Raw genomic sequence first — 16,676 nt, 5'->3', positions numbered from 1 at the left:
GCGATGTTCTCTCCTTGTCATATTTTTTCAAATATGGCACAGAAACTCACCTTGTAATTCTAATATAACGTTATCTCGTCGAATGGCAATTCTTACACTTCCCGTAGAACATAAACAAACCTCTATACTTTAACTATTCATCAATATACTCCAATAAATAATCACATTTCAACACTATTCCAAAGACACTTTAACATAACCACCGGCTTTCACATAGTCGTATGCATATGGCCATTACTCCCAAAACTATATGCTCAATATACTAGAATTGCCTTGCAAAAATACGCAGTTAATAACCTTTATCTTAAAAACAGTAGTACGAGTTCAATGCCCTCTTTCTATGAAGAAAGGAATACTTAATTTGACAATAATCATCGTATCGCGCAGGTACTTCGTGACGTAATCTATATTCAGGTAAGCGAGATTAATCGGAATTTCACTAGTAAATTAGACTCATTGCTACTAGGTCTTCACAAGTAACACTTCTATCTTATATCCAAACTAGTTTCCACTGTAAGTATTCAAGTGCGGTAACCTGTATATGTCATATTAGCATTCTAATTCTACACTTCCATCTAATCTTAAAGCCTTAGATATCTCACACTTCACTTTATATTACTCACACGTTCTTAAATACTTCAAAAATTTCACCAAATATTCAGCACATGCCAAGTTAGATTGAGGGTGCAGATTACAAGAAACTACTCTACTAAAGAAATGTATGGACTTAGCTCGTCAGTTGCTACGTTTGGTCTGGTTGATGCTCCATCCTTCGGTTGCAGCTAGACCCTCCGATCGGATCTGGATCTCTGGTTGGATTGCACGTTCATGGTCATCAGCTGGTCACATGGCTCGCCGGTCCACTCCTTATCGTCTGGTCTTTTGGCTGGCCGGTGCTCATCCACGTCATCATGTCCACTGGTTGGCCGGTCCAATCATCCACAGCTGGTCCTCTGGCTCGACGGCGCATATCCCCAGTTCAGTCCATCTTGTTAATTTAGCAGATAGTCATCATTTTGAATCTGTAGACAACGAAGAGAATTCCATTTACGCAGTAATTAGTCATGATATATTCCATATTTCAATTATTTATAGTAATCGTCGAAGCTTTTCTTTGCTCTGAAAATTTCTCCATAAATAGTTATTAGGTTTACTGCTACGGTAGTTACTATCTTCTCGTATGAAGTTACCAATATTGTAAAATGGTGAATTCCTATTCCTTCGATCGTAGAGTGACTGTCCACTAATCCAAGTCAATCATATATCACCAAAAATTATTTATTTATATAATTTTTTCGCTTCTCTTTTTAGCATACACCGATGAATAATTTAATCGTATGCTATCGCCGATTATAAATAGTTAATATTCTCCACAGTAGCCAAGATATTCTTCAAATCTGTTGCTCCGCTCGTTTCTGCGTCTTGCTTCTACGAATGTTATTTCTTGAGTTTTTTTCTTAAACAATCCTTCCGCTGCTATATTTTTTAAAACAATTCAAAATGAACCTCTACTGTTCTGCAGTGACTTCGAAAATTATCCGTTCCGTGACGTACATAGCCTCCTATACGCTGCATGAATATGAAGTTCATTGCCTTAGTAGATCGCATGGGCCATACCTTCCTACGCCGCCATTTTGTAGTTGGTCTTTGAGATGCGAACGGGCACAATAATAATAATAATAATAATAATAATAATAATAATAATAATAATAATAATAATAATAATAATAATAATGAAAATCTTAGGAGCAAGGTACACCCAAGAAGGTTACAGGTTACAATCAATCAAAACAAAAGAAAAGTTCTCAAAACATCGAAATTGATATTAGGAATTTTTTTTGCTAGTGGCTTTACGTCGCACCGACACAGATAGGTCTTATGGCGACGATGGGATAGGAAAGGCCTAGGAGTTGGAAGGAAGCGGCCGTGGCCTTAATTAAGGTACAGCCCCAGTATTTGCCTGGTGTGAAATTTGGAAACCACGGAAAACTATCTTCAGGGCTGCCGACAGTGGGATTCGAACCCACTATCTCCCGGATGCAAGCTCACAGCTGCGCGCCCCTAACCGCACGGCAAACTCGCCCGGTGACATTAGGAAAAGACGAACTAAATTCTTCGGTCATCTCACTAGATTACCAGAAAATCGATTGCCAAAAAGGATAATAAATTATGTAACCTCACTTTAGAACTCAAAACCCTGGCTTAACGAACTTCGAAAGGACCTCAAAAACGCAAACATAAGTTCAACAGATATTCTAGAAAGAGACGTCTTTGGACACAAAGTAAACAATAGAGAAGCTACAACAGAGCAACAACAACAAAAGTACAGAACCAAGTGGGGGGAAGAACATAAACACGCCTTCTGGGAGAGGATAAAAGCCTATCGGAACAACAAGAAGAACGCACAGAAGACTTAATTGAGTTATTTGCTTAACGTCTTCCAATATTGGGAGAATTCGCTGCAACTACTACTACTACTACTACTACTAGTAATAATACTACTACTAATAATAAATACCTAGTTAAATTATGTTCATACGTATGAGTGAACACTTTTAATATTCAATACCAGATATTCAAGTTGCGTTATACATCCGAAAGGTGTTCATCAAAGGAATACAGTAACACAATTTCAAGTCTTCCTCTTCACCAGATCTACAAGTCACACCAATGGGAATAATGAAAAGTAAGGACAGAGAGATGTTGTTACTTAATCGAACTATGTTTGCTCAACTTTCCTATGCACGGATGCCTAAACTACGCATTACAGAGTCATACAATGATGCTATCGACTTACGACTTTCACTGAGGGAGAAATGTTGCATATCGAAGGTTACGGTATGTCCTACCAAGATGTATTATTCATATTGGTCGAAATGGGACCACAGTGATATAAATATGAGACCCTCAGCTAATGCACCCTTGAATGTAATCTTCAGCCCTGGAACAGATATTAATGGTACCCATTACCTCAGCTAACTTTGAGTGAACATCGCAGGGATCTTCCGCTGCAATATACAACGTAAGGAAGAATTAATTGTACTCCGTGTTCTCTGCCAAATGATAGGCTATTACTCGTATGACCATGTGCGTGCCTGGCGCTACCGCGACAGTTGACTGCTCGAACTCTGTATTAAACATTGCCAATCTCTTCCGACAGTTGACTTTAAAGCTACCTCAGCGGAGTGATCCCCGGTTAAACGGTTCGATTCCGGCTGAGCCAGTCGATTTTTAAAGGGCAGTCAAATATATTAGCATTCCATGTCGTTGTTATCAGTGTCACTCTACAAAATGAAGTTGAATTTGTCATAGGATCCGTTCAGTAGAATTTAGCTTTCCTTGTTAGATAGAAGAACATCGACATTGGTAAGCAGGGCGCCTAAAAGGTCTGAAACTCGGTACCGGTATATGAAGCCATTTTATTATTATCACTAGCTGATGCACCCGTGCTTCGCTACGGAATTCTACACTGTATACAGAATTCTAGGTTAGGTAGTGTACACCTTGTGAGCAAGATTGTATTATATTGTATAGCTCCTAACGTTACCCTAGAAACGCGACGGGGAAGTCACCAAACGTCTTTTCTTATTTGAAGATAGGATTAGGGAATTTTCATTGTAATGGTAAGCCCGCTTGCCTACCCTCAGTCACAATCAGGTTGGGAAGTTTTCATTGTAATGGCAGACACTCACTCTCCACCTTTTTTTACATCCTCAGAAAGACTGTCATAGTGGTTTTCGTAAGTGAAATGAACATAGGTCATTACAAAGACGTCTGTAGAAATGGTGCGATTTAAAGCAATATGAAATACTCGATCAAATGAAAAAACCACGCATTTTCTCACTTTTATAGAACAGTACTACGCGGCCGATCTAACAGTCCAAAGTTCCAGAGCTGGAAAGACCAAGCCGCAGACAGCCATGATCCGTGAAAACTCTTCGCCTTTTTTCGGCGGGGTTTGGGGGTCGAATAGTGGAGAGTATCAGTGCAAATCTATGTCCTTTCACTAATCTGTTTCCTAGGAGTACCCATGAGTCGGAAAAATCTCATTTCACTACACTGGCGGCGGAAAGATCTGACTTGGAGGCAAATTTTTCCTCCAAGCCAGAAGAGAAAACCGCTGTTCGCTGCTAATTTGGAATAAATGAATGTAGAATTTAAAAAAAGTGAAGAGGAAGACGCTTTTCTGAAGAAACGGCTCTTTTCAGGGTTGAATTTTGAATTATTTAGTGAATTGTAGTGCTATAATTTGGAATAGGCCTAAATTGTAATTCTAGACCAGGTCATACTACTATTACTAAGTGAGCCTCTGCCAAATGTGCACGCTGCTCATTCAAAACACCGCTCCAGAGTAGGGAACGAATAGCTGGAAAATAATGATGAACCAGTGTGTTACGTACCGGCAGTATCAGAAAGTGTATGATGCAGAGGAATGGCATGCTAAAGAAAAAAGTTTCCTAACCTCCCAGCTATTTCCCACCAATATTCAGTCAGGCTGTTATACTCGATACGCAACAGTAATCCCATCTATCGGAGTTGAGTGGCAGCATAACAAAGAACATCACAACAAACAATGGTCAATGTAATGCTATTGTTGATCAATGTTATCGCTTTCGATATTCTAGGTCTTCACATTTAGTTTTCTTCCGACTCTGATATACTACTCTTATCATAGTCGGTACGGTAAAACTGAATAAAACATAAATGATCGGAAATTGTATTCTCTATAACTTTTGTTATGTAGTACTTTTCTGTAGCACCAATAACAGAGGTAGGGTATTTAAATATTAAATTTTAGTTTCTGCCCCTAAACTACAATTTAATCCAAGGTCAGTAAAATTGTTTATAGCTTAGGCTATAGTTTCTTCTTTCTCAACTCTATATACCGATTGTCATTAAATTCTGTTCACCCATTTTCTCGTGGCTCGGCGTTGATGCAGACTTGGCAACATTAATCGAAATTCATGAACATCTCGGTTATCGTAACCGGTACGGTAAAAATGTATAAGACATAAATGATCGGAAATTTAATTCTATGTAACTTTAGTTATGAAGTATTTATCGATAGGACCACTAATAATATAAATATTTGAGAATTGAATTTTAGGCCTTCCCCTAAACTACCATTTCACTCAGCGTGAATAAAATAATTTATAGCCTAGTTTGTAGTGGCTCATCCCCGACTTAACATACCGATTTTCATGAAGTTCTCTTCAGCCGTTTTCTCGTGATGCATGTACAGACAGACAGACAGACAGACAGACAGACAGACAGACAGACAGACAGACAGACAGACAGACAGACAGACAGACAGACAGACAGACAGACAGACAGACAGACAGACAGACAGACAGACATTACGGAAAAGTAAAAAAATGCATTTCCATGTTACTGTGGACATGACTGATACAGAAATACCATTATTTTCAAATTCCGAGCAATGTACAGACAAAACTCTTATTATATATATATATATATTATTATTATTATTATTATTATTATTAGACCGGGAAGACATCCTAAACCGAACAAAGTACAACTCAATGATCGACAGGACGGGCTGAGTGTTTCACACGGTTGAGGCTCAGGTCTGGCTCAGTCCGGTGGTATTTGAAGGTGCTCAAATACGTCAGCCTCGTGTCGATAGATTTACTGGCATCTAAAAGAACTCCTGCGGACAACATTCCGGCACCTCGGTGTCTCCGTAAACCGTAAAAGTAGTTAGTGGGACGTAAAGTAAAATAACATTATTATTAGTGATGGATAGCTTCAAAGGCTTCTAAGACGAACAGAAGGCTCATCGAGGTGGCAGTGAATGAGTACAAACGTGTTATTGATGTGTGCTAGTTTTTATCTAAATAAACATACTTCAAGTCCTTTCTCAATACAAATACTGGACTAAATGTGAGTATTACGACTCAGTGTAAAATTCGAGGACTGGACTCGGCATAATTTTATTTAATTAGAGTGAAATTGATAATTTTTCTGTTCTACGTGTAGAAAATCGTTAGGATATCAATAACCAACAGTTGAACATCGTAATTCAGGGAGGCTTCAAAGCCTTCCACCCTCAAAGAAATGGCTTCTTATCAAGGAAATCAGTCTGTACATAAACTTACCGAGTTCTACCCATAATGTTCCTGAGCAGTCTCAGATAAGTTATGATTCTGTAATACAGTTAACATCAAGAAAGTACAGGCTATTATTATTGATGCTCACGACGGAATCCCAATAAGAGACTACGTCCTTGCTATAGGAAAAATAACAGATCCAGCTAACATACGTTATATATCTCGTATTTCAAACTCAAGAATTTGCATATTCCTATCGAGCACAAAAATTGTTCATTGTCACTCAGTCACCCCGTAATTAGAATCAATGATATTGATCTCACTCTCAGACCGTTAATTGTCGCAAACAAGAGAGTGATATTATCCAATGTCCTATTTTACCCAACACAGTCATTGAACACAATTGGATATCAAACCAATGTCATTATATCCAACCTAAAGGCTGAAATTAATATTCCGGAATTCACACACATTCTTAGCTTCCGCCGAAAACTATATGTTAAACCTGACGATTTCAATAAACTACCGAATGCACTACAAATATGTTTTGAAGGAACCAGTTATTGGATCTACACTTCGTCAGACCTTCCCACCTGTTTAATTTGCAAAGAAGAAGGCTACCTGGCTCGAGTATGTCCCTCACTACCTGAGACTCTAGAAGAAAACAACCAGCCACCTGATCAATATTCAGTTTCCTCCAAGAAGGACACTTCCAACCCAGCAAATGCAACAATGAATCCTCAGCCAACTACTGACCCTCAGCAAATTATTGAACATTCTAATAACACATCATCTTCCTCTAGAAACCTCCCTCAACAGGACATCTCTTTGAACTTGAACATTTCAGTCCCAATATATGAAGCAAATAAAGAATCGCTCATAACTCTAGGAATAAAACGACCCTTCCTTTCAAGTGACTCTTCAAAATACACTTCCGAGGCTGATAATAATTCCTTCTTAGATAATTCTTCTATCTCTGGAGATGATAAAACAGATGATGGACTTCCTGATCTAGGATCACATAAAACCCAAAACATTAAAAAGCCTAAGAAGAAACTAATGGTATAAAATCCCCTCGGTGTTGAAGAACAACTACTTCCTGTTAAGGAAGTAATAGAAGCTAATCCCTCAAATTTTATTCTTAATTTCATACAACTCAAAAGTTTATTTGAAAATACTAAAGGAACATCAGCAACAAATATCTTACCTATTGCATTATCTTATACTTCCCATGTTGAAAACTTCATCGAGACTCTGCATAAACTATACCCCTACCATCAAGACAAAAAAATTTTAAACCAGAGTACTAGACTTGTAAAGAAACTACTTACTGCCACAAACGGAGAAAGCAATATGCCTGCCCCAGATCAGACAATCCCAATAACTGATGCGGATCAAATCTAGTAAATACATCTCTTAAAAGCCATCATGAATTCATGGATACTGCAGTGGAATATGGAGTGATTTTACCCTCAATACGAATATCTACAACAACTTATTAATGAACACCAACCCGAAATAATTTTCTTACAAGAAACTAATTTTCGAGATAACTACGTAGCAAATATGAGACGTTTCACAGCATATCGCAAAACCGCAAAAAATCCCATTCATGCAAGTGGAGGGGTTGCTACTTTCATACGTGACAATGTTCCTCAAAACGAAATACCACTAAAAACTAATTTGGAGGCAGTAGCAGTTATTGTCTTTCTAACATTTTCCCTATGCATCTGTAATATTTATTTGCCCAGCAGCCAGAATATGGATTTAAATGAATTAGTAGATCTTCCTAAACCATTCCTCCTCTTAGGAAATTTTAACACCCATAACATCCTATGGAACTGTCTCTACACTAACGCAACAGGAAGAATAATTGAATCGTTGCTAGATTCTGAAAATTTTATTCTAATAGACTCGAATGGTCGTACTCATTATGATATCCAGCATGGAACTTTTAGTACTATAGATCTGTGTCTGAGCACTCCAGTTGCAGCAACGATAGATAAATCATTAGCTAGCAAAACCCTTTTCGGAAATGATCATTTTCCTATCATAATAAATGGAAACAACAAGTGTACGCCCAAATAAATGGAATACTAAACATGCCAATTGGCAAGAATACAAAGAAAATATTAAGGCAGAGTTATACAGATTACCACCACCTGTTCATTTCAAAAACTACAACATAGACTATATCGTGAGGGAATTCACCAGTATCATACTTAAAGCCGCAGAAAATTCTGTTCCAAGGACCAAGAATACAACTTACAGAAAATCAGTTCCTTGGTGGAATGTTTCCTGTAAAGATGCAATTAAAAAGGAAAACCAAGCATTCTACAAGTATAAACGCCATCCCACTTTACAAAATAAATTACGGTTCCAAGAAACTCGTGCTGCAGCCCGAAAAGTCACAAAAGAGGGTAAACAAGCATCTTGGCTGATGTATGTGTCATCTCTTTCTCATCAGACCCCACAAAACACAATTTGGAAACACCTACGAAATATAACATATCATAGCCCTCAATAAAACGACTTTTGCACTCAAAAGATAGTGCATGGGATCATTCAATTCATCAAGAGTCTGCAAATCGTCTACCTTATCCGGTTTATTTAGTCCAAAATTGGCGGATTGACTTCCATAAAGTCAGATTTTAAAGGTCATGGCTGTACCGTAGTCGAGCGTTTCTTACTGTCTGAGTCATTTTATTACGTAGTCGTTTGTAAAATGTGAAGTTTTCCTCTGTCGGATAATGTTTATACTTCGTATGAGATGCATCCCGCTTAGCCATTGCTCTAATATCATCATTTAACCCTCCAGCGGTGTTGTGGGTACTTTGGGTTTTAAACGGTGTTGTGAGGGCAAAAAAGATACGCATCACATTAAAATAAACACAAATAACGCTCATTTCACATTTTAAGGGAAATTACAAATATATTATGTTAATTTGCACGTTTTAGAGCCTAGGTACCGATAAAGAAATATCGTTATTTTTGCAAAATTGGATTACGCACTATTGATATAATGTTGCTGAAGTTTCACAGAAAATCACACTGCAACGAACTACACTTAAATGAAACCAAATAGCGAGAGGCCATCTACATGTCTTTCTACTTGTGTTGTAGGTAACACATTTCTGATCAAGGGTATCGTTTCCCCCCCTTGGTATAATAGTCATGTAGATTGTCCTTAGAACTTCCTTATATTATTCTTCATTTTTTTACTTCATTGTCCTCGTAATCTTTCGAACTGGTGCATGCTCATAATTATAATCATTTACACCCGCGAAATCCTTGGCACCACTTTCTTCGTCATCTTCCTTTAAAAATTGTTTATGAAGTCTATGATTGTAGTATCGGACATTGGCATACCAGTACGAGAAATAGAAGCCATATTAATGCCTCATGTGAACAAAAAGTACCAAATAGACGCTCCAAATGAAATTATAACTTTTGTCAAAAATGTCTATCAAAAACAACTTTGTAACATACAAGCGGTGTTGCGCGGTCTTAAACGGCACCGTGCAGTATTTAAATAGGGTACTATGCATATTCACCGTGGCTGAGAGTTGGCCTTAAAGTGAAGGAACGGTAATGAGCAGGGCAAGGGCGATAAATTAATTTGGAGGGAGTTCTAGCCGTGTACAGTTTTGCTGGTCTCCTTAAAGACCCCACAATACCTTTTGAGGGGAGAGTCTTTTACAGACGCGTGCTATTCGTAGAGGGGCGTCTTTGTCAAAAATATGTAGTCCTGTTATTGAATCTAGTGACCATGTCTTCAATATTAATTTTTATGAGTTTACTCCTGCCACGGCATCAAAAATGTGTCTCCCAATAATTTTTCGTTGTCAATACGCCTATAGTCTCTGTAAGTCACGTATTTAGGTTTATGTTTAGAGCATTGCAGTGCGTAAGTCATAAGGTTAATGGGCTGTCATGGGCTGACAGTCCGAGAGCAGCTGTCTGGCCGTGATATAATAATCTGTCAGGGTTGTTCGTTACTATTATGCCCAGTAGTGTGTGTGAAGTTTTAGTGTTGTGAGTGGGAGAAAGAGGGAGGATCGTCATACTGCGTGCCTGAAAAGTATTCAGTAGACGGGTGGTTTCGGAAGAATCTGGGTCTAGATAGTTTGTACTGAAGTCTCCCATGATTATAAAATTTTCGTACGTACGTAACAGTCTAATAAGGCCAATCTCTTAAGTTATTCCCACAGCGAGTTTGGGCGGTTTGTATACAAAACCTACCAAGCATTTCACAGTAGAGACCTGTATCTCCATGAACATGTACGCAGGTTTTCGCTCATAATGTTGAGGCGACTGACAGATATAATTTGAGGTTCCAAGCGCAAAGAGACAAAAGCACAGACACCCCCCCCACCCCGCAACATTTGCTAAGTCTGTCATTCCTCAGAAGGCAGTAGCCAAGTAATTCCAGATTCTTAGCTTCATGTTTGACTTTCAACCAACTTTCATTGCATAGGATAATATCAAAGGATAGCAAAGCAAAGCAAAGTCACCTCAGTATAGGCCATGAAGGCCCTTGGAGGAGTGGAAGGTAAAGGCTTCCACCATTGTTAATCTCGGCACGTGATGGGGTAGAGTGGTTAGCTCTACGCCCGGCCGCCTTTGCCCCCAGGAAATAACCTGGTACTCATTTTTGATGTAGGCTGAGTGAACCTGAGGGCAATATCAAAGGATAGTGGAATGAAAATCGCTTTTAGTTCATCTATACGAGTTTGAGAAACTAAACTCTGGGCATTAGAGTGGCATATGTGAAATGCGCTTTTATGTCTATTTAGGGCTGACTGGAGAATATGTGTTGTAGCTGCAAGGGGTGGGGTTCGGGTCAACGGACCAGCAGATAGACGGGTTGAAGGGATGGGTGGGGGAAGGGTGACGAGAAGTATAATAATAATAATAATAATAATAATAATAATAATAATAATAATAGTAATAATAATATATAAACCGGGCGAGTTGGCCGTGCGCGTAGAGGCGCGCGGCTGTGAGCTTGCATCCGGGAGATAGTAGGTTCGAATCCCACTATCGGCAGCCCTGAAGATGGTTTTCCGTGGTTTCCCATTTTCACACCAGGCAAATGCTGGGGCTGTACCTTAATTAAGGCCACGGCCGCTTCCTTCCAACTCCTAGGCCTTTCCTATCCCATCGTCGCCATAAGACCTATCTGTGTCGGTGTGACGTAAAGCCCTTAGCAAAAAAAATAAATATATATATAATACGCAATAGCAGATTAAGCATATAGAATAACTCGAATAGAAGCTTATTCTGCGTAGTGTTGATGTTAGATATATGTAGACGTAATACTGAGGCCCTGACTTAAATTAGAACCCGTTAAGGAAATTATTAAAAAGTAAGTAGATCGACAGGTGGTGGGACAAGAAGATAGATAAGCGAATATGTATTTAGATAAATAGATAAATAAATACGGTAAATGAATAGATAGATAGATAGATAGATAGATAGATAGACAGACAGACAGACAGATAGAAAGATTTACGTAAAGTAAATAAAGTATAGCTTCTCGGCTGTGACTTGCGGTAAAGAATGGGAGTGGACTAAGGTAACAAGTGATAAGGTAGCACCTCAACATACGCTTATATCAAAGGAAGTTCCTTTAACTGGCATACTCTTAATGTCATCTCGTCAGCCTTCTTGATTACGATGTCCGACTCGTTGGCTGACCGGTCAGCGTACTGGCCTTCGGTTCAGAGGGTCCTGGATTCGATTCCCGGCCGGGTCGGGGATTTTAACCTTAATTGGTTAATTACAATGGCACGGGGGCTGGGTGTATGTGTTGTCTTCATCATCATTTCATCCTCATCATGACGCGCAAGTCGGCTACGGGAGTCAAGTAGAAAGACCTGCACCTGGCGAGTCGAACCCGTTCTGGGATATCCCGGCACTAAAAGCTATACGACATTTCATTTCATTACGATGTCTCATCAGTCAGTCCAAGTGTTTGTAAGTCCAAAACGCTGGATTGGTGTCTTCAAGATGGGCATTCTAATAGCCGTACGTTCTTCACGGATTGTTGTGGATAATCGTTTCAGTCTTCTTTTCCCCGTGAAGACGTCCTGCCGTGAGCGATAAGACACAAATTTCACTAGGATAGGTCGTGTTTTCCCTGGATATCGAGGGCCTACTCTGTGACACCTATCGATGTCATTAAGTCTCACCTCTGCACCTACTGCTTTGCACATGTTGAGCAATAGTTCATCGCAGTTTTCGTTCGAATTTTCAGGTATGTCAAAAATTCTTACATTATTTCTTCTGCTATATTGGTACAATGAACCACACTTGGCGTCCAAATCCTCCTTCAGTTTGCGGATTTCCGCCTCCTTCTTATCAAATTTTTCAGTTAACTCTGACATTTTTTCAAGTTCTTTTATGACCAGTTGTGTCGAAATGACTTGCACAATTTTTTAAAGGAAGCTGTCCGAGTTAATGAAGTCGTCCAGCGTGCACTTCACGAGGCGGTCTACGCTGGCAGCACTGGTAGTGGGTGGGCTTCCAACTCCGTTGCTTAGGCTACCCATTTCCTTTACAATACTTTTTGGAAGAAAGAGGAGATGAGTACTGAAATAACTGGTGGGTATAGACCTAATGATTCATAAACACGAATGTAACACTTTTTATCACTTTCACTGCTGTATAACAACTTCAAATCACTTGATTACTGTCGAACCTCAGTCACTCACTCATGACCGCCATCAAGCATGACAAGCGACTGAGCCAGAGACAGAATGCAAAGATTTTGGGCTTCAAACGTTTCCAGTAATATGTGATTGTTGCTTAACGTGCTCTAAATTGGCCGTAAGCGAATTTATTATTATTTGGTTTAATTGGATGGATTACCATTATGTATTTCAGATGTAGAAATTATCGGATATTCCTTATCTTCGACGATTGCTTAGAGCAATTTTTCTGCAGGACAATGGCGAGAGAACTGCCGCAAAAATCCAAAAAGTTGTCACCACTATGTTCCGATTTCTTCTAAGCTTAATCATATGAAATAGCAAATACATATGAATTGATTACCCTAGACACGCAAAATCATCCCTTCCTTTAGTGATGTGACGTTCGGTACATAAACACCTTTTACAAAATAAAAAAATAAGCAAACATATGTTCAGCAGTTTAAGATTTTAAAATTCATAACGTTTAAGTTGCGCAATAGATGAAAATGATTACAAAACACTTCTCCTAATGTTACTTCTGGGTACCTGATATGCTCGACGACACATTTTTTTAGGTATGATTTTTCTTTCTCAGGAGTTCCAGCAGATAACTGTTTGATTACTTTGTTATTGTCTTATACACGAGAAGTTCCTACCAGTCCTTCATCAGAGTGTGCATCTTCAAAGGAGTCAGTAAGTGTTTTACAGATAAAAATGTATTGTAAAAATTAAGATGTTCTCAAAAAAAACACGTTAATGATATTTTTCTAGTCCTTCAAGGTTGTATATTTCATCATGCAGCTACTGTAATGAAAAATTGTACATTCCTTTGTTTGGGAAAACGATCCATTTTGAGAACGAAAATGGTATAAAATCATTTCATTTTGATCAAACACAAGAAAATAGAAAGGAATATTAATATTGTAACTGAAAACGTGCTTTGGTAAAATAAAAAATGGTTAAAAATTGGCATGCAAGTAATTTAATTATTACATGTCAGGAATTGCTTGTTAAATACATTTTTTGTTAATTTCCAACGAATTTGAAATAATTTAAGGAAATATTAGGAAAACAAATGATAGAGAATCTGGCACCAGGTCGGTAGCACTAAATGCAGATCAATGGTGATTGATTGATTGATTGATTGATTGATTGATTGATTGATTGATTGATTGATTGATTGCTTGATTGATTGATTGATTGATTGATTGATTGATTGATTGATTGATTGATTGATTGATTGATTGATTGATTGATTGATTGATTGATTGATTGATTGATTGATTGATTCGACCGCGAAGTGATCTGACTGGCTAATTCCAGCAGCTGGTAAAATGTCAGAGGCGCGAAATATCGACGTATATTTTTTAATATTGCATTTCAGTATGACCAACTCTCTAACGCTCATGTACACGGTTCACGTTGTTTCCGACCATCCTGTATATGGGTGAATACGCGGAAGGTCGGTAGTAGTAAGTCAAATGTAACATTACATTACTCTGTCTTAGTTTCTGACTTTCGATTTAAGACCATCCAATTTTGGCTCCTTGAGTCTTGAATAAGTTTGAAATGTGTAGTTTATGCCATTTTATTGTTTCTTTTCCGATATTGTTTTGAACCAGAATTTTCCAAGCTTTCTCTCTCTCCCTGGCCGGCTGTCCTAACCAATCCTAAAGCAGTAAATGTCGTTGCTACTCACCTCATATAATCGTAACGCCTTCCCATATTTTGACTCACAAGAAATTTTGATTCAATGTTGATCTCACACTTAAGAACCTAGAAATGTTCTCCTTCGATTCATGTTGCGCAAGAGATTAAACAAGAGCTTTATAACAGCAGCAATTTTTCCATAATTTCCTAAAGGAGTTGAACCATTAAACCTAACCATATTCCACGTAGTTTAAAATAATTATTCAGTGGAGAGTTTTTAGTGCTCGTAATAATCCCGACATGCTCATTGGTCATTACCTCGTTTAACCAATCGCATAATTAAATTGCTGAGTCCGAATAAAGCACAACAGACCCAAAGGAAATCACTTTGAAATTAATCCATACAGGGAATTTACGTAATTATATTTCCGTTATTTCATGCGTCACATAGCTCTCCTTTTATAATGTTTCTTTTTTATAAAATTACAAATGAATAAATAAACAGCCTTTTACGATGCCTATCAGACTTAATCGGTAAGCGGAACACCTTATGGGAAAATATTAAATCAGCATTTGTATGGATGAATACAGTTGTAACTAGCCTACGGATTATAATGAACAGACTTACAATAATTGGAATACCAGATTAGTATGATGTTAATTATGCAACGGGATATAATTTAACCCTTCAATACTGATCTATGGTTCCAGAGACTTCACTAAACCTGGTGTTGATCCGCAGCAACAATTATCAAAGTAGATTTAGCCCGGAAAGATTTCACCCACGAGAAGCTTTGAAGGCTTAACTGGTAAATATGTCATGTCTGCTATCCGAAAAGGAGAAAAACAAGTTACCTGTCATACTACTGTAAAATACTTGCATTTCTGTAGCATTCAAGGAAGGAATGCGTAAAATGTGTTGAGAAGAAGGAACAGTTGAGATCAGGAGAGTAAAACTTGATTGACTGTAAATTTTCATAGTGTTTCCCCTCTTATGGTATGCTTCTATTACTTAGGGCATTGAATAAACTATTTTAAACCCATGATCATCATCATCATCATCTGTTTACCCTCCAGGTTCGGTTTCTCCCTCGGACTTAGCGAGGGAACCCACCTCTACCGCCTCAAGGGCAGTGTCCTGGAGCTTCAGACTCTTGGTCGTGGGATACAACTGAGGAGAATGACCAGTACCTCGCCCAGGCGGCCTCACCTGCTATGCTGAACAGGGGCCTTGTGGAGGGATGGGAAGATCGGATGGGATAGGCAAGGAAGAGGGAAGGAAGCGGCCGTGGCCTTAAGTTAGGTACCATCCCGGCATTCGCCTGGAGGAGAAGTGGGAAACCACGGAAAACCACTTCGAGGATGGCTGAGGTGGGAATCGAACCCACCTCTACTCAGTTGACCTCCCGAGGCTAAGTGGACCCCGTTCCAGCCCTCGTACCACTTTTCAGATTTCGTGGCAGAGCCGGGAATCGAACCCGGACCTCCGGGGGTGGCAGCTAATCACGCTAACCACTACACCACAGAGGCGGACCCCATGATCATTAGTTCAATTTTAATATGTTTACTTCGGTGAAAAGCTTTCTTTAGCACCGCCGGCACACGTGAAATTTTCGCATCTTCATCTTAAAAATGTTCGTTTTGTGCCATGCATAATCGCTTTCAAGCTCTCAGCTGGTGAATGTGTGGAAAGTGTCAGCCATATTTACCCCACTGTGCACACACTTCTATTAAAATTACATGTAAGGCACACCAATAAAGATATCAATATGAAAGTTTGTGAACTTATAGAGTATACAGGATGAAGCGAAATTCGTGCACTCGAGCGTCGCAGCGCGACTCCTCACATGCCAGCAATAAAAAATGTCTCTCACAAGAGATAGTCCTGCGAGTATATCCGGCAGAAAAAGATCGTTGAAGAGTGGCAATCTAGCAACACTGTAACCACGTGCAGGGTGACTACATCTGTCAGCGCGTATTAGCTGTGCTATACAGTTGGTGCGTTTTGGGTTAGCATGCAGGAGGTCGAGGGTTCGATCCTGGGTTGAGGCGCCTTTTTATTTGTTAATTTCCATCGGACATTACGTACTGTAAAACAGTAAGACACCGTTTCTTAGGTCACATATATCCTTCTTTCCTTCTTTCTTAATCTGCTTTCCCTCCAGGATTGGCTTTTCTCTCGGACTCAGCGAGGGATCTCACCTCTACCGCCTCTACCGCCTCAAGGGCAGCGTCCTGGAGCGTGAGACATTGGGTCTGG

Source organism: Anabrus simplex, chromosome 1 (genome assembly GCF_040414725.1).
Source record: "Anabrus simplex isolate iqAnaSimp1 chromosome 1, ASM4041472v1, whole genome shotgun sequence".
In the NCBI taxonomy this organism is placed as follows: Eukaryota; Metazoa; Arthropoda; class Insecta; order Orthoptera; family Tettigoniidae; genus Anabrus; species Anabrus simplex.
This window is presented reverse-complemented; position numbering follows the sequence as displayed.